The following is a 19,961-nucleotide window of genomic DNA, read 5'->3' as shown; positions in this document are numbered from 1 at the left end:
CTGGCACTTCCTGGAACCCCTCTCCCTTCGAGGGGTGGGGTACTGGTGCTCAGGGTTTCTCCCCTGCTTCCCAGGGATCTGGTCAGACGCCCCTAATCCAGCTTGATACCTGTATTTTATCTAGTGTAGAATGTATCTTTCATTAGAGATATTGGAACATGAATGACTATGTTTAAATAAGTTTAAGCATATTCCTTTTTAATAATATCCATTCATATTTTTATTGTTTGATTAGGAGTAGATCCTCATTCTATCCTCCTGCAACTGCCTATCTTTGATACAAATACTTTTATGAACCACATTTTCATCAGTGCAATGAATCAGCCATTCCTGGATACCTGCCAAGAGATAGTCATGACCTTGGAGTAAAATAACAAGTAGGAAAAATAATCTGATTTCTATATGGGATGTTCGGCAATGTGAAGTGTAAGCTCTGCCCATTCTCTCGTGCACATTTACTCAACCATACAGCAATGAAGGAAAAATGAAGTTAATCTTTTGTGCACATTATTTTTAAGGACTGGAAAAACAATGACTAAAAAGCAGTTATGGTGTACCATTGTTACTGAATATATTTTTAATGTATTTGGGGTGGGGTCATGGGTGGAAACTTTTACAAGCTGGATATCTGATTCAGTGTGGAAAGAGTTCTGTCCATTTATAGTATATTCCTCATATATATTTTTTAAAGTTAAGTGGCTCCTTCTCCCACACTAAAAGAAAGAAGAAGTAGAGAAAGGAAGGAAGGAAGGAGTTATGAACAAAAGCTCTTGACTAAGCCCCGAGATTGGTTTTTGGTAGTCTATTTCGGGTTTGGGTTTTGTTTCTCGGATCCTGGTGGTGGTGGTGCTGGCAGTGGTTGTGAGAAGGAATGGATTTATTTTCATGTGTGATGTGTTACAATAAGTAACTACAGGTCTTAACAGTGAAGTTTTCAATGCGCACAGATTTGGTAGTTTTCAGCAGTTCATCCTAAGTGTTACATGTCTTTGAACCAAGAGGACAGGAAGTCGCGTGCAGGATTGTAAGAGAGCATTGGCTGAAAAGTATATTGAAAAGAGGCAATTAAAAGCATACTAAATGTTAATCATCTTGTATGTTTTTCAATATAGAAATTTTATTAATTTCCCCTACAGTATTATTGTCTTGATGTTCACTTTTGGGGAAAATAATGCAAGCGTGTTTAGGTTTTTGCCCAGTGGTATCCAGAAAGTACTACTCTAAGACTAGATCTCTGTTGTGTTGGGTATAAAAGATCAATATCCAGTATCTGTGCTATCCCATTATTTAAAAGAGGGTTTGTCTGACTTACTATTTTTCAGCTATACCTAGTAAAGTTGTTTGCTGGGCCTAGTGATTTTGGGCCCTCCTTACATCTTTTTGATGAATGCAAGTGCCTACTTAGAAGTCCTAAGAATATGCAACAATGTGCTTCCCACAAGGGCACTCCTGTTACTTCAGATGACTCCCAAAGCAATATACACTGAGAGCAATGACTTTCCAAGTGGTCTAAGAAGTTTTATAAGTGTTTATGATAATTTAAAGTATTTCCAGAATTCACTTATAATCTGGGCTCCTAGATTTAAATACAGGACATTTTATGTCTATGAGAAGGAATGAGAAAAATTCAATAGGGTAGATCTCTAAAGAAAACAGAAAAATAAATGAAAGATTAGTTGGCTATCTCCTCTTGGTTGGATATCTCCTATTTTTAAATGTGTGTGTTAGTGTTAAGAGCACAATCTAGGAGAGGAAGCATGTGTGAAGTTTAAATTATCTTGGCTGCCAGGTGGTGACTAAGACATGCATTTGCTTTGAGAGGGAAGTGGGTTTTGTTCCTTGAGGCTGTTTGAAAAGTTACTGGCTGGTGTTGTTATATATACTCTTTGTACAGTAAATATGTTTGGGGTTGTAACCATTATCACATGCTTAAATGTGTCCCCTCTGGTGTTGGACAGTCATCCCTAAAGGTGGGCACTCAGGGACCACAGATGGGCCTTACATTGCTATATGCCAGTTGCCTGCGTTGGACTTGATTTTGTGTGTATGTGGTTTTTCAAAAAGTAGGCTGCTTGACATAATCTCTTACACATTTATGGGTTTTTTTTTTTAGCAAAATGAGCATAGGACTTAGAATTTCAATTGGAAATTGTGGGGTTTTGTTTGTTTGCATCTGTGAAGGAAGGCTGACGGAAGTGCCTTTTCTCAAAGTATGATTTTTCTTTGAAACAAACTTTAGATATTTTAATCAACAAAAACTGGAAATGTTTTATGTCTGTGTAAAATATTTCACTAAGCATGTTAACATGCACAGACTTATTTATATCTATTAAATACAGCAGACATAGTTTCTTGTAATTCCACGAGTCCCTTGTAAGTGGTGACTTTCTTTTTTCATCCTCACCCAAGTCACAGGAGAACATTTTTTCACTGCTTCAAGAGAGGAAGGGAGAGAGGGTTTAGAGAGAGGGGATGGGAGGGAGGAAGAGGGAAAGAAACATTGATGTGAGAGGGAGAAACATTGATTGGCTGCCGTTTGTACGTGCCTCCACCAGGGACTGAACCTGCAATCTAAGCATGTGCCCAGACCGGTAATCAAACCCATGACCTTGCAGTTTGTGGGACAACACCACCCAAACCACTGAGCCACACCGGCTCGGACCGTGGGCGAGTTACCGATAGAGAATGTGCATGGGGCCGTAGGTAACAGGCGCTAGCCTCAAGTCGTCTGGGAAGGTGGAGAAGGAACAACTGCCACTGCATTTCCATGTAGTCGGTGGGAAGAATCATTACACCAGAAAAAACAATCAAAACAAAAAAGCCGGTTTCCGTAGTGCCAGTTGCATCCAGACAAGTATATTTTCCCTTGAGTATCAGAAAAGCTAGATCTTTTTATTAAAACTTACTAACCTCCAGCTGAGGAAGCATCAGTAATTCTGTTAAAGTTCAGTGTTAGTAATTTATTTAAGAAATCGTATTTTAGTTTGAGTATTTAAAATAAAATTAAGAAATGTTTCTGGTGAAACTGGAATAGGTTAATTTTTCTTTCTGATCAGACTAATTTTCGTGCATCAAAGAAACAACAAAAACAACAAAAACACAACCCCAAGCATGCTGGGAAGTAATGGGGAAACCAAAGCATCGAGGGTCCATAGCATCAGTTTAACAACGTATCCTTTGAGTTTGTCTCAAGGGATTGACAATTTAAGTCTGTTATAAAAATTAGGATGCTTAATAATCTGATTTCCTTTATGATAAAAATACTTATATGTATTTATAATCTTATGTCAGTGAAACATGTTTTTTTCCCAACTGTGATCATCTGTTTTATATTTAATTGGAGAAAATTCCTTTTAGCTTTCTGATTATAATGATAACGTGGCGTGCAAGATACCAGAGCGTGGTAACCAAAACTCGTGGTTCCAAGTATTTAACTTCATGGAAAATGAACACTACAGATGTTCAATAAATTCATTTGGTCACATTTCATGTAAAGTTAATTCCATTCTTAATGCTATGAAGTTATGCATTTGTGTAACTCATTAATGAAGGAAATTTAGAAATCTGATTCGGAGTTTGAATTCTCTCATTTCACAACTTAAAGAGGACATGTGAAAAATCAGTCTACATTGTTACGTGGAGTACATTTGTTACCTGGCCTCTCTCCCAAGACGGCGGACCGAAGACTCTACTGTGCGTTGGATTTCATTTCGTTCTAGGTGTTCACTACTTTTTAGATTGCTTTAATTAAAAAAAAAATAGCTTCAAGGAATAAAAGTTTCATTGTTCACCATGGGTCATTCAGAATAATATGATTTAAATTCCCTTTTGAAATAACTTGACATTGTATTTTCTTATAGGCTGGTTTACTGAAAGATGAAAGAGGGGATATATATTTAACGTAATAATGAGATTTTATTTTCATAGTCTGATTATTTTTTAAGATTAATTCTCCTCTGCCTTTCCCCCCATATGCTGATTTATAATAATGTGCTTAAGATTTGATGCGGAAGATGTCTGTTGAAAATAATACTTTATTTTTAACTACATTTCTACTTATCTGCAATGTTCATGATACTATAAAATACATTTTAAGAGGAGAAAAGATTTTATTAAAATATCATGCATATATTATCCATTGTTAGGCGATCTCTTCTGAAGTAGAGGAGTATAGATATGAAATATTGATGGTGTTGTTGAGGAAGGATGAGTTGGAAATGTCACAGATATACCTACTGAGAAATATACCTACCATCACGGAAGCAATAATATTAGTTTCATTTAGTGGAAATAATGTCAACAATATTCTGTGTATTTTTTAATCACTAACTTCACATTCAGATTTTAAGTACAGGGTGGGGCAAAAGTAGGTTTACAGTTGTTCGTATGGAAAATAACACAATAATTAATAAAGAATGAAAGAATAAGCAACTCTGTTTTTTGCATACTCACAACTATAAGCCTACTTTTGCCCCACCTCAAATGTCACAATGATTTTAGGCATTTCTGTGCCTTCCTGTTAAGTTCTAGGTTGTGGTTACTTTAAAAGGGGTTGTCATTAACTTAGGTGTATTTGAAACATTTCTTGTAGTGGCATTTTTCCTAATTTATTTTCTTCTTCTTCTGTAATCCTACATTAATGGATTTTTAAATTATTCTTCAAACAGCATACTTTCCAGATGCATTGGTAAAATATTTAGGAAAATTTTGAGCACAAGATGAAAAAATTACAGCATATCAGACCCTGGCACTGAACCTGAGAATCCCACCCTCACCCTTCCGTTCATTGTTCCCCATTCTTATGCCATGCAGCAAAGTGGGAATCTTACCACTGGTTCTCCAACATCTAGGTCAGTGTCTGACACAGAATAGGCACTTAACAAAAGCTTTTTAAATGAATAAATAAACTCAGCTTTCCAGCAGATGTTTCTCAAAGGCCCGTGTGTTTATTTGTGACGTGAAGGAGCATATGGATACCCAGTAAAAACTGTGGAGGGTAAACAGTGGAGAGAACATTCTTAATTGGCTGCTGATTGTATATATCTGATTTGGGACTTTGTTTTCCTAGTGTAATTCTGCCTGTTTCAGCCCTCAGAACCTGTCACTTTCCCCCTCATATCCTTTACTTCATTAGGTCTCTGTTTCTTTTTCCCTGCGAGCAGATTTATAAATTTAATACCCACTGCTGAAGTAGTCTTATTACTTGTGTTCCTGTCTTATCTAGTTGTTGGATTAACTGTATTTTCCATTGTCACATATGAGTTTTTCCTTTGTTTTCTTTAAATGAATTGTTCCTAGAAAGGAATCTAAGCTATGGGCAATTATTATCCAGCTTTTCTAGTGTCTGTGAAAACAAAAGTTGACCTTATACAATGAAGAGCTATGGGAAAACTTGGGTGTAACAAAAAACATTTTTAAGGTGAAGGGGAATATCTCAACAATGAAGGTGGGAGAGTATGCTTCAGTTTTTCCACATTTTAACTCCAATAAAAGTTATTCAATAAAATAATGCAGTTTTTAAGGAATTTTTCTTAGTAGTTAATGGCTCCCTTTCCTTCCACCAGTGTTTATTTACTGAGTCTTTTTTGATGATATCTTCTTCAAGACAGCGGGATTATCCTCAAGCAGCAGAGAGGAAGAGGAGTAATTAAACCATTGCATTAATTTTCTTGTCCCACCTTGACCAAATCCTTTGTTAAGAAGTGGATCCCTTTAGCATCACTGGGGTCACTGGCTGGCCTGTGTGTCCATCCTCTGTGCAGGAAGTGGAAAAGGTCCAAAGTTTGAATCATTCAGTGGGGACAGAATTTTGGCCCACCGTTTCTGACTCATTTAAACACTTCGGGGCAATACACACATTGTACTACTGAATGCACAGGCTGCCTTGTGCTGACTACTGTTTTTAAAAGTGTTCCTTCCAAAAACTGTAGCCTGGGGAATGCCGCTGGGGTTTGTTAAACAGGTGAAAGGGTTATATATCAGAGGCGAATACTAGAAACCTTTATGCAGCTTGTGTGTACAAAATGGAAAGCAACCTGGAGCCTTCTGGTTTATCCCCTTATTTTACAAACAAGGAAACGGGGCAATTTGAAAGTGAAGTTGAGTACAGCCTTTTCATTTAGGAGCCCTGCCCGAATCTCACCTGGGTGTGCATCCAAACTGTGCCACTTAATGTGAGAGTGAACTTGGGCACTTCTTCTTAATCTGTCAAATAGGGACAATAAACACTTACTTCATATGGTTACGGTAAAACCAGGTCTCAAATTCAAGTAATCAAAACTCATGACACCTGAGCAAAGTGCTCCGTGGATCAGTGAAATCCATGTGGAATGTATAGCCTCAGTGTCCACACTAGTGTAGCTCCTTTCTGCAACAAGTTTTAGAAGTGTTTCTAAGAGATAGCACAATTTAATTGATTTGTGCTACAGAATAGCATTCTTTACTTATATAATTATTGAAAAGTTATTTTCCATGATCGTTGAAGGTATATTTTAGTATTTGGATAGCACTTTAGAAAAGGGATTTTTTAGTGGCTTTACTTTCAAAATTCTTTCAGATGTAATTTACTATAGATGTATGTGGTGATGTTAGAAGTAGGCTATTATTAACGGCATTTTTGTAGCAAAGGATCATTTCTAAAACATTGTTTTGAAGGACTCATATGTTTTTGGGATGCAAGACCCACAATATTGTGATCAGTTGGTGAAATATAATTTATAGCCTCATGACTGACAAAAGTAAGTAAAACCCAGGATTCAGGAAAGTGTAATGGTGTTCATTTGTTATCACTACCAGTTCCTTAATTGGGGACAGTGTCATTTATTCTGCAAATGAGAGGAAATACTTTATGTAACTGAAGTTCATTTGAGGACCACGTTATTAATTCTCTGATATAGTACAATGGCTGAATAGTATGTTCCCAAATGAGAAGTTGTATAGAGTGCTGTGCAAGTTACATTGATAGTTGAAATTTCTTTCCTCTGTATTCATATGTAGGTCAGCCAAAAAAAAACATTTCAGAAAGCACCTTCATTCTTAGATTCTTCTAATAGATATTTATTGTTGGCACAAAAGTTCAAGACTTAGGGGCTTTTTTCTTTTAATTAAGTGAAATACTTGTTTAATGAAAGACCCTCCAGCTTTGGTGATGACCCAGGCTGCGTGTCCCGAGTGGATGTGACTTGTGTTGCCCCACTGCCCAGGTGCCGCTGTTGTCGAACTTTGGTGGCACAACTTCGATGTGAAACTGATTGTGTTATGTTTCTAAGTCTTTGCTAAATGGCAGCATTTTTATATAATAAAGTATGTTATACATTTTAAACAGATTAGCAATGTTTTAGAGTAAGTTCAGTATAGCAGCAATATATGGTTGGTTCTGGAACAAATCATGTTAGTTTTGTTAAATTAGGAATATTAAAAATGCGCAAATAAAAACAACAAGGTTACCGTATTTTTCAGACTATAAGACGCACCCACCCCACCCCCTCCTCCCTGCACCCCCCAACCCTTTCAAATTTGGGAGGAAAATAGGGGTGTGTCATATAGTCTGAATGTAGCTTACCTGGCTCGCCAGGGGCAGTGCTGGAGCGGGGCTTTTTTTTCCTGTTTTCCTCCTCTAAAACCCAAATACGTCTTATGGTCCCGTGAGTCTTATAGTCAAAAAATACGGTAGTTTAATTTTGTTAAAAGGCACATTTGGATAGTGGTGAACACGCCCTTGTTTCTGAAACACATACCTCAATTCTCTTTCCCTCTATCTTTTTTTTTAACCAAAGAGAAGAAAATGCCTGCACAGTAACAAATGAAAAAGAAATATATTTTGCTTAATAGGTAATTGGATGGTTAATAGGTAATTAGGGGTAGGAGGAAATATGGAAAACTTTTGAATCCTTTTCTAATGTTAGAAATGAAGAATTTGAAAGAAATCAATATAATGTGTGTCAATTAAAGTATTCCATGTTTTTGGCAGTAACTTGTTCAGTTAAAACAACTGTTCCTTAGAAAATGAAGTGTATATTTATATTCTCTTATATTTTCATTAATATCTCCTATATAGCTGAATACGTTATTTTTCCTTAACTTCATAGTAATTTGAATTTGTCTGTAAAATTTTCAAGACAGTTTTCTTTACTTCAAAGCACACAATACATCTGATAAATGTACTATTTGTGCATTACTTATTTACAGTATTAATTGTAAACACGGTTATTGTAAACATTGCAAATATAAGTATTGGACAAAATGACATTCCCTCACTGCAAATTCAACTTGTTGAATATATACAAGACAAAAATCTAATAAAAGAACTTGAGAGTTTTCTTAGAAAAGAGGTACATAGTTATACCATTATACCATAAGAATGAAAACACTTGATTATTTCTACTAGGGTGAAAAAAATTTCTTCTTCTAAATTTTCTCTTGCCTTTTAGCTGAAGAGTTATTTTAAATGAAAATGAAAGAAATGACTAGGAGGAAAATTGCTGCAGCTAGTTGTAGGCATGTGCCTGGCCAATATGCCAGATGACTGGGTGTCTGTGCAGTCAGAGCTCACCCAAATGAGATTTCTGTAGCACAATTTGGGTATCTTTGCATTTGGTCACAGGCTATTTCAGGGAGCTCTCCCTGGTGATTTTGTTGACTAGTCACATCAATGAATTTACCTGAATCACTCCCCAGGTTACATTGACCTGATGAAAGGAGCTTTTACAGATTATTCTGCTATGGGAGCAGTCACATTCTTGAGTTTTAAATTTTGTTTGTCAAATAGGTAGAGATAGAACTTTCTCCATGGAGACACTAATCAATGCTGACAGGCAAAGTGTACCTTATGGCTTGGGAGTCATCTCTTTGATCGAAGGCCTATAATGCTTCTTGATCTCTTCCCTGGTAAATCACAATTCCCGGAGCTACTGCGGTATACTCTTGGTTTTGTTCTCATTTTAACAAGTCTCTTAGTAATAGTAGTAAGCACTTATTGAGCACTTAGTATGTGTCCGTCATTGCTCTAAGTTTTTATGTGACATGTGTTATTGAATCCTCACAATAGCCTTATGCAGTGGATGCTATTATAATTCACAGTTTACTCAGGCATAGTGAGACTAACTACTGAGAACTATTAGGTAGCGGCAAAAGGATCTGAACCCAGAGAGCGGGGTGTCCAGAGCCCTGGGACAACCACAGCTGCATTAACCTAACCTTTTTAATGTAAGTCCTTAAAATAGGAAGGAGCAACTCTCTTATTTGAGAATATAAATATACACTGTAATCAGTTTGAGTAAACACTTAAATAATTGACAGTGCTTGTTTGGCCCATTAAAAGGTTGGTCTGACCCCTCGATCACAGATCTAGAATGCCAAGCAGTGTGTTTGAAAGTGGAAGGAAGACTACCCTTCGGCTATAGCATCCTGTCTGTCAAAAACCAAAGGTTTCTTTCCTTTGGTTGGATTTCTTTGGTTTCCTTCTTAATTAGCATTTTAAAGAAAAATAGCAACTGCCTTGGACAACCTACAATCGGTAGGAATTTTCAGATTAATGTCCTGGACTTTGGTGGAGAGGGCAGGGCTTGGAGTCAAGGCTCAGGGACCGCGTCCTGGCCCCCCCACTCTCTGTGCTGTCTTTGACCTGTAATGTCAACTCCTTGTTCCTCTTCTCCTCATCTGTAAAACGGTGAACATTGTGATACATGGTATTATTGTGAAGATTGTGTTAAATCATCTACATGAAACTGTTTTACAATGTGAAGCATGTGCATGTATCATTTTAATGTTTAATAATTCTTTAAAGTTGAAAATCTTACATTCAGAAAGTAGTACTTAGTTCCAAATGACTTTTCTCCCTGCCTAGCAGAGCAGTCAAATTAACACAGCTAGAGGGATTTTGAATTGAGAAAATTTGTTAGGAATTTATTTATCCATTCCTGATTTGAAATCACCTAATAGCATTTGGTATCTTCAAATTATATTTAACTTAAATCAATATTAGATGGTTGTAGTCTTGAACCATTAAATAAACACTGTGTGCATTTAGACTAAAAGGTGCTCACTTCTACTGCACCGTAGTACCCTGTTCACTATAATACATGCACGAATAACTAGATATATGAGGAAATTCAAGTTTCCCACCTGGGTTTTTTTGTTTGTTTGTTTGTTTGTTTGTTTTTGGAAATTGATAGCTAAATATACTTTGTCCTTAGCCAGAACTAATGTGTTTATGGTTTTGATTTAAATTTCTGGCCAATTTTAAATATTCATGTTTGGGTGGACTGATGCATTTTGTCCGAACAGTTGGATTGGTTATTTGTTTGTGGTAGGCTTTCAGGGAACATACCATCTCTGGGAGACTGACTCTGGGGGGAAGAAGGAAGAAAAGTGAGGCATGACCCATGCCCTCCTACGTGGTCATAAGGTACAACAGCATATTCAAATCTCTAAGGAAACTTGACATAAATAAGCCCATTTAACCATGGTTAGCGTAGATATTCTGGAGCTTTTATTTTCTCCCCCAGAAAATGTATTTTTATAAAATGTCTGTTAGGCCAGACTGGAATATGCTGCTGAAACATAAAATCCAATAGCCCATAATTCCACGCACCCTGGAGGCATTCAGCTTCTCAGCCAGTCCTGTCCTGGAGTGCTTACCGTTGCCTCAGAGCAGCCTCCTCCGGTGGCCTCTTCCTCAGTGATCTGATCAGATCTCTCTGTATCAGAAATACTTTGGAGGCGCCTCTTGCCTTTGAACTAACCCATCTGAAACCAAATTACAAACTGAATAGTGAACCAATTAATTGTTCCTTGTAATATTTGATCTCTTTCAAACTGGAAGCAATTAATTGAGGAGAGAGAAAAGCCAAATAAGATATTCAAGGAGCAAATGGCGTTGGGGATAAATATTGCTGCCAGTAGAGAATTATGTGATGAGGTGTGATTCGTGTATCAATGAACCACTGGACAAATGTTTTTGAATGTTGGCCATGCTTATCAGTGTAGGGAACAGTAAACTCAGAAGGAAAGGGCATTCATTGTTCAGGGAGTCCAGAGAACTAGGTGTGTATTTCAGGCTTTGCCTTTCATTCTCTTTGAATTATTGGATTAGTCCAATGATTTTTGACCTTTTTGTCTTGTGGTACCCATAAACCAATAACTGCAATTCTGTGGTACATCAAAAAATATTAATTTTTTTGCTGATATGAGGTAGGATTTTTTGCTGAAAAATAGGTAGGATTTTAATTCACTCACACTGGATGGCTATTGTGTTGAGTGTTGTCATTTTTTTATTTGACAGTCTAAGGGAAAAGAGGCCAGCGCCCCTGACTAAGCAGTCAGGATTGCATCCTGTAAAAATCCTTGCAGCACACCCATGGATAATCACTGGATCGGTCCCCTCTTGTCTGGAGGCACAGTAGCGCGGCTTACAAGCACAACTCCAGAGACTAGAGCCTGGGAGCCTGGTGTTCCCCTACTTAACTCTCTGCGTGAACTTGGTCATTTAATTTCCTTCTGCCACAGTTCTTGGACATGGAACATGGAATAACTAGTACCCATATCACAGGTTTTTTGTGATGATTTAATGAGATGACACATGTATAGTATTAGAATGATGCCTGGGGTATAGGAAGTGCTGTGTGTCAGTGATTATTTTATTATTTTAATTGTTATTAACATTACTACTCATTTTCTTTGAGCCTCACTTTCTTCAACTGCAAAATTAGAGGATTAAATTAACTGATACTTAAGTACATAATTTCATACTTATTCAAATTTATTGAACTTAGTATAGAAGTCTAATGATTTCTATGCTGTCTTGTACGTACAAAAGTATGAAAATTAATACAGGCAGCCAGTGCTTTGTGTTTTAAAGACAAAGAGAAACACAAAGGAAACATAGAGAAAAACAAACAAACAAAAAAACGTATGTTTTAACAACGGACTTTCTATTAAGCTCTCGGTACTCCAGGATGTGGAGTTGAGGTGGAAAGCAGGCTTTGGGTTTCTTCAGGAGTCGTGACATTTGAACAATGATGATTAGGAGGTTGCATGTGTAGGGAGGTAAGCCAGGCACTTGTTAATCATAGCAAATACTTACGAAGTATTTACTATGCTAATAATGTTTCAAGCACTTCACAGATACTAGTTTATTTAATCCCCGGTTTACATATCTAGAAAGTATGGGGAAGTTAAGTTACTTGCCCAAGATCATACCATTGGCAAAGTTGGGATGTAAACCCACGCAGCCTGGCTTCTGAGTTCCTGCGCTTTCTGAGTATCTCTGAAAAGCTTGAAGCTTTCTTCAATGACTTGGAGTTGCTTGGAATAGTTAGAGTACTGAGTAACTGGGCACGGCCAGACTTTAGGATTTGGGGATAATGTGGATTGAGGCCAGATAACGGGGGATTTGAGGAAATACTCTGACCATCTTCTTAATCTACAAAGGAGGTTAGTTGAGGGACTAAACCACAATGGCTTCCATAGGAATACAGTGAGGAAGACTTTAGGGGATAATCTTAGCTTCTTTGGGTCAAGGACCCTTTTGAGAATCTATTTAACTGTGGTCTTTCTCCCCAGAAATTTGTGCAGCATAGAAAAATGCCACAGGATTTCAACAGTTTCACAAACTCTTTAATTTATTTGATGTTGTACACAGCTTGGTTTTCCTCCATTGTAATAATTTTATATTTTCTTAAAAATCTGCAGTTTTTCTTCATTTTTTGTTTTATTTTTTTTAGTAGTCATATTCTTTATTATTTATATTTGTTTAGATGCCTATCCTTTGATTACTAACTTTTACATAATATAATTTTGGTGGGTTCTTGATGACTTAATCTACTTTCTATCCCCACTGTATGAATATATATGAATATTGGCTTGTAATCTCCTGTAATTTTCTTCCTTTGTTGGTTGAGTGTAAAAGTGATGATATGATAGACTTTGTGGCCAGTAGATACTCTCTACAGCGATCCACACAGTTCCGTGTTTATTCTTGAACATTTTGTTACTCAAATGGCTGTGTCTGGGATGGGAAAATTATGTGGATTAAAAAAGAAATCAGTCTTATTTCAAAGTACACCTGAAATGGCCTCTCCCAGAGAATCACATTGAAAGTTCTGTCTTTGCTCCTAGGACAGGCTTTTTCGTCTCTTGTGCATGGAAGTCCCTGTAGTAATTAGAGTCCGGAGGCAAGGGAGTTCAGAAGAGGTTGGGCAACCGATTATCGTTTGTGTTGTTTTTCATTTGGTGTGAGAGTGGTAATTGGGTCCCCCTTGGCCATGCGGGGAGTATTGCCAATGTCTATGAGAAGTTGCTCTAGTAAAATTCGCTTGCTGTTTAGGGTTTTGCTTTAAAGAAACTACTGCCTAATGTGGCAAGTTGGTGAGCTGAACTGAAATTCATCTTCCTCAAGTGATAAACCAATCGTTTTCTTCAATTTTCCCTGTATTTTAGTAGCATTTTGGATTGTTGAAGTCTCCATTGCAAAGTATAAATTATTTATTTGCACATGTGTAGATATTCTCAAAAAACATGTTTTTGACCAGTTTATTTTGAAGAATATTATTAGAAAAAGAACTTCAGAGGTTTCTCTGTATTTTTTTCAGACTTTACACTTATAAAGGAAAATAGCTTTCAGTTAGTTTGCATTTATGTAATGATTAGAATCTTTTTGACCTTTTTTCTTTCTTCAATCCTACTCTACAAAAAATACATCTGATATACAGAATATTAGTATATCAAAAACTAGGTTAAGTTTCATTCCTAATGACTGCACGTTCTCTTTTGGGAATGAGGACTTGTTCATGATTTGAATTGTATTTCAAAAGAAATGGAGTATATTTATAAACCTTATTTATGTGTTGCGATTAGGAAAGGAGATACTTCACTGAAAGTGAAATTATGTAAGTGGGCATATCTTTTAAACATTAAATCATTTAAACTGCTATTTAGTGAAATTAAATGAAAATTGTGTTACGCCTTTTTCTTCTTTGTAACAGTGTGTACTATCTCATAGTTTGGAATAAGATATTCACGTGTTGTGAAATGTGGAATGTGTACCATTACAAACACATGGGTACGCCCTGATATCCCCTGGGATTGTTGTCACATGTGGAACTGCATAAGCAAACACCCAATTACGCCACCATCCTCTTCTCTTTAGGTTACAGGGAGTGACTCCATTTCTTTCCTGTGGAACAGGGCTATAGATTTAGTGGTGAGTGTTCTCACCCCTGCTCAATTGTTTGATTACCTCTGGGTGAGTGATTGCACTGTGGTTGGTGAGGATGATGGGGACCGGAACTCTGAATAAGTAGGGCATTATTGTGTATCCAGGGACTTAGACACACACACACACATTGTTGGAGTAATATGCACCATTTTACCACTTGAATTGTGTGCGTGTGCATTACTTTTCACCTGATGTGTCCTAGAGATTACATTTGTATTAACCTATACTTCTACATTTAATCATGATTATTTTTTGAGTGGGGATTTTAGCAAGGAATCATTTTAAATGTTGTAGTAATACAAAAGGGCTATATTCTAGTCTGCCAGTTGTGAACCCTGCACTTGTAACTTTAAGAAAAGCGCTCACAGTGCTGCCTGAGTGACTCACCATCACGCCTAAGTGAGTGTCTTTAACTTGGACAGTGACAAATTTATGGAACTAAAGCTGTTTGGATGTTTTGGGGAACCATAACCCAAAGTCATATATCATGTTGTTCTCTTTGTCATCCTGTATGTTTTTAGTGTGAGTTAGATAACGTAGTTTTTAACTATTCTTGACAGCTGCATTTCACAACAAATACTTCATTTGTGTGTACTGGTGTGATTTGCATTTTCTCTAAGTAGCAGTGGTAATCCGTTGAGCAGGGGAGAGGAAGCCTTTCTCCTCCTGAATTACCTCCGATGCTCAGGAACGCTGAGGAAGTATTAGTCTAATAAAATGTCTTTTTTACTGAAGCATACTTCCATAAACGTATTCTAATAGCATTCTCACAAACTAGAAAATAATGTTCTTTTGAAAGGAAATATTTGAACTGCTTTCTGAAATTCCATAGGATAGCACTTGGTGAGCTAAAAGTACCAAAGCATTATTGTAATATTGTAATATTGTTCTTATTGGCATTTGGCCAATTTTAAACCATAACACATTTTATTGATGAGCCTCTATTCACATATGGGATTAAAACATTTAGTACTTCAAACTTTTTGTGTGGCTTTTTAACCCCTCCCCTTTTCAGTTCTCTGTTGCTCACTTTGGACCATTTCATCTCAGGGCTGGGCCTCTAGCTCCCACTCCTCCGTCTGGCATCCGTGGTCTCTTCTCTGTAGTGAGTACTGTAAAAGAGACCTTTATTAAATGAAGGTGTCAGTTACTCAGTTATTTGGGCTGTTGACTATCCTTTTTATAATTACATACTTGTAGATCTTAACAAGGTCATTTTTTAAATTATTTTTAAGTATATTTTATTGATTATGTTATTACAGTTGTCCCATTTTTTTCTCCCTTTGTCCTCCTCCCTGTATCCCCATTCCCTCCAGCATTCCCCCCGTCCCTTAGTTCATGTCCATGGGTTGTACATATAAGTTCTTTGGCTTCTCCATTTTCTGTACTATTTTGAACCTCCCCGTCTATTTTGTACATACCAACTATGCTTGTTATTCCTTCTACCTTTTCCTCCGTTCTCCCCTCTCTCCCTCCCTGCTGATATCCCTCCGTGTGATCTCCATTTCTGTGATTCTGTTCCTGTTCTAGTTGCTTGATTAGCTTGTTTTTGTTTTTGTTTTAGGTTCAGTTGTTGATAGTTGTGAGTTTGTTGTCATTTTACTGATCATAGTTTTGATCTTTTTCTTAGATAAGTCCCTTTAACATTTCATGTGATAAGAGCTTGGTGATGATGAACTCCTTTAACTTGACCTTATCTGGGAAGCACTTTATCTGTCCTTCCATTCTAAATGATAGCTTTGCTGGATAGAGTAATCTTGGATGTAGTTCCTTTCCTTTTATGACTTTGAATACTTCTAGTCTGTAAGTTTTCTTTGAAAAAGTCAGCTGATGGTCTTATGGGAACTCCTTTGTAGGTTAACTGTCTCCTTTTCTCTGGCTGCTTTTAAGATTCTCTCCTTATCTTAATCTTGGGTAGTGTAATTATGATGTGTTTTGGTGTGTGCTTCCTTGGGTCCAACTTCTTTAGGACTCTCTGAGCTTCCTGGACTTGTATGTCTATTTCCTTCACCAGATTGGGGAAGTTTTCCTTCTTTATTTTTCTGAATAAGTTTTCAGTATCTTGCTCTTGTTGTTCTACTTCTGGCACCCCTATGATTCAGATGTTGAAACATTTAAAGTTGTCCTTACAGGTACCTTAGCCTCTCCTCATTTTTTTTGAATTCTTGTTTCTTTATTCTGTTGCGGTTGAATATTTATTTCTGCCTTTCCCAAACCACTGATCTGAGTCCCGGTTTCATTCCCTTCACTGTTGGTTCCCTGCATACTTTCCTTTATTTCACTTTTCATAGCCTTCACTTTTTCCTCTATTTGTGACTGTACTCAATCATTTCCTTGAGCATCCTGATTACCAGTATTTTGAGCTCTGCATCTGATACGTTGGCTATCTCTTCATCCCTTAATTATATTTTTTCTGGAGTTTTGATCTGTTCTTTCATTTGGGCCATATTTCTTTGTCTTGGTATACCTGTTACATTGTTCCCTTAGAGCAGAGCCTTAGGTATTGGTCAGGGTGGGGCAACCCACTTTGCTGCATTGTGGGGCAGGGGTCAGAGAAAGAACAATGCTGCTTGCTCTGCTTTGCCCTGCTTTCAGTCACTTCCCCTGCTACCCACAGTGGTGCTGATTCCTCGGGTGGGTGGGCTTGAGTACATTCTAGGACCCCATGCGCCCCTCCAGTGGACTCTCCTGTAAGACTTGGAGTTTCTCCCACTGCAACCCCCATGGGTTTTTATACCCAGAGGTCTTGTAAACTTTCTTTCCTGCACTGGAACCCTAGGTTGCATGGTCTGTCTAGCTCCCCAGTTGGTCCTCTTGGTTTATCCACACGCAAATGAGGGACTGCCTGGTCTGCCAGCCACCATCTTGCTTGCCCGGTTCCCCACTTGCCACCTTGCTGTGCATCCTCTCTGCCCTGACTGCCTGTCTTCTGCCCTTCCTACCAGTCTGGATGAATCAGACTTCCATAAAGTTTGAATTTCTGGCAGTTTTGGTTGTTTTTTGTTTTTAAATTTGTTGTTCTTCTTTTGGTCGTGCGAGGAAGCAAAGCCTGTCTATCTACCTATACCACCATCTTGCCTGGGAGCCTCTAAATTCTCTCTCCTTAAAGTACTTCTCGTACTATTCAAATTCTTAGTGAAGAAGGAGAAAACCAAGTTTATTTTATTATTATTTTTTAAGATTTTATTTATTTATATTTTTAGAGAGAAGGGAAGGGAAGAAAGAAGAAACAGAGGGAGAGAAATATCAATGTGTGGTTGCCTCCTGCACATCCCCTTTTTGGAACCTGGCCCACAACGCAGGCATGTGCCCTGATTGGGAATCAAACCGGTGACCCTTTGTTTCACAGCCCGCACTCAATCCACCGAGCCACACCAGCCAGGGCAAGTTTATTTTTTTATATCAATCAAAAACAGATTGGTTGAATATCTGTCAAATGCTAGGTCTTTGGCCTAGACACTCGTAGAACTTGATTGTTAATCATTCTACTTAATTGCTCTGATTTTTTTGAATAGCGATGATTGATTAGTTCACTCGAAGAGTGATATTTGGCATTACCTGTAAACTTTCAATTGACATTATAGTACCAGCAGTCTGTTCCCCTAGTTATTTGAGAATTTCTTTTATGCACATATATTCCCTATATCAGAGCAGACAATGTCTCAAATGTTGCTCTTTATCGAGGGAGGAAATGCAGTCTGTTACAGCTTTATTATGAAATTAGCCATTTTCTACTTGATAGATTAAGACATTCCCATTCAATTTTTAATTAAAATCGATGTACGTTTTGAAGATAATGAAACAAATGAAAATGAAGTTCGAGAGGATACAGGTGTTGGCGGTATTGAGTGAAGTGTTCTGATTTTTCAGTAGATGTGCGATGACTATGGTTCGGGGAGTCCACACTTCAGGCAGTGAGCACTGGGACCCCTCCTGCATCCTTCCGTGTTACTCAACTGAGTGGACGGCTCTGAGACATGGTGGACTGGGCGAGTGGGTGAGAGCAGGTGTGGTTATCAGACTGAAGCAAACAGAGAAAGCGTTACTGAGAGGTGGAGAGGCCCAGGGGACCTGATGTTTCTCCATGGAGCCTCTGGGGAGAGCACAGAGTCAGGGCGGGAGGGCTTACATGCAAACCTGGAAAATAAGAGGGGGAAGTAACAAATGCAAACCTGGGAATTTAGCCCCTCCTTGACTCTTGGGAGAGTGACTCTGTGGTGAAATACGTTGATCTTTGCTTTACTGTGACACAAAGATATCAAGCTGTATGTCAAATTTATTATTTTTTTAAACAATTGGCATTATATGTAAATGTGGTAACATAGTAACATCCTTAAATTGCCACTTAGGATTTACCTTATTTGATGTCATTTGGGATGTAGATTTGCCGTTTCATGAAAATCTTTTGAAGAAGAGAAAGTTTATTCATTTTTTTAAAAAAGTTCTGATGCCTGTAGGTGTTTTAATCCCAGGGGGTAGGGGAAGTGGATGGGCATGTAGAGCTGAATGATGAATTTGAAACGAAAGAGTCGTATGTTGGCATAGATTGATTTATTTCATATCAATTTATAAGTTTCGGATTGAAGACTAAGAAGGCACATATATGTTGTAGGTATGCTATTTTTAATTCAGAAATGTCTACAGTTTATATTTATTAAAGAATTTCTAATCAAATAGTTCTATTCCAATATAGGTAAAGCCCTTGTTTATTTCATGTCTTAGGCCACTGAGTTGAGGATTGCTGAATGCTAAGGTTGTCATGGGTTAAAGAAAGTTTTAGCATCCTCGGACTCTCTTCATTTCTAAGGGATAATTATCATGTTCAAAGGGACCTACTCACTTGGGAAATACATTCAACTTGTCTTAAAGTTCTTGTTTGCTTCTTGATTTTAATCTGCTCCTATGATATTTCTCCAGGAAAAAAGAAAATGTTCAAGGCAAAAATAAATAAATTAAAAACCCACTTTTTAAATTCATCCCAGTGATTAGAATTTTATGCATTATTACAAGTTTGCTATTCTAGAAATTACTATAAATAGCATTTGCTGAAAATATTGCTTTAATCACTAGTCTAGTACTGAAATCCAAGATAGATGAAGTGCCTACTGATGCAACTTAACATGGTTGACTATCCATTTTTAATTGAAAAACCACTATAAAGTTGACTCTCATAAAACAACACACTTTCAACTAGATATTTAAAAAATTTTAAGTATTTAACTTAAATAATTAAAACATTTAATATTTAATTAAAATTCTTAGTTTAATTTAAATATTCAATATTATATATATCAAAATCAGTAATTATATATATAATATATAATATATAATGTAATATAATTTTGCTGTTATTATGTACATGTATAAAATTTAATTGGCATGGCCCCTATGTTAATTGCTGGACTTACAGGTTTAATTTTTATATTTTAACAACAACAAAATACAAGATTTTTACTGTGGCTGGTGTGACTCAGTAGATTGAGTGCTAGCCTGAGAATCAAAGGGTCATTGGTTCAATTCCCAGTCAGGGCACATGCCTGGGTTGCGGGCCAGGTCCCCAGTGGGGGGCACACAAGAGGCAACCACACATTGATGTTTCCCTCTCTTTCTTCTTCCCTTCCCTTCTCTCTAAATATAAGTAAATAAAATCTTAAAAAAATAAGATGTTTATATAAGCATTTAAGTAATGATGAACTATTTTGAACACTTAAAACTTTTCTCAAATAATATTTTATGTTGAATCATT

At 37.2% G+C, this 19,961-nt stretch overlaps 1 protein-coding gene across 2 annotated transcripts in view; it reads left to right on the top strand.

Annotated features, from left to right (window-relative positions):
• Positions 1 to 19,961, top strand: part of PPP3CA (protein phosphatase 3 catalytic subunit alpha) — a 305,211-nt gene that overhangs the window by 128,400 nt on the left and 156,850 nt on the right. The gene's annotated exons all lie outside the window — the stretch shown is intronic.

Source organism: Desmodus rotundus, chromosome 4, assembly GCF_022682495.2.
Source record: "Desmodus rotundus isolate HL8 chromosome 4, HLdesRot8A.1, whole genome shotgun sequence".
NCBI lineage: Eukaryota > Metazoa > Chordata > Mammalia > Chiroptera > Phyllostomidae > Desmodus > Desmodus rotundus.
This window is presented reverse-complemented; position numbering and strand designations above follow the sequence as displayed.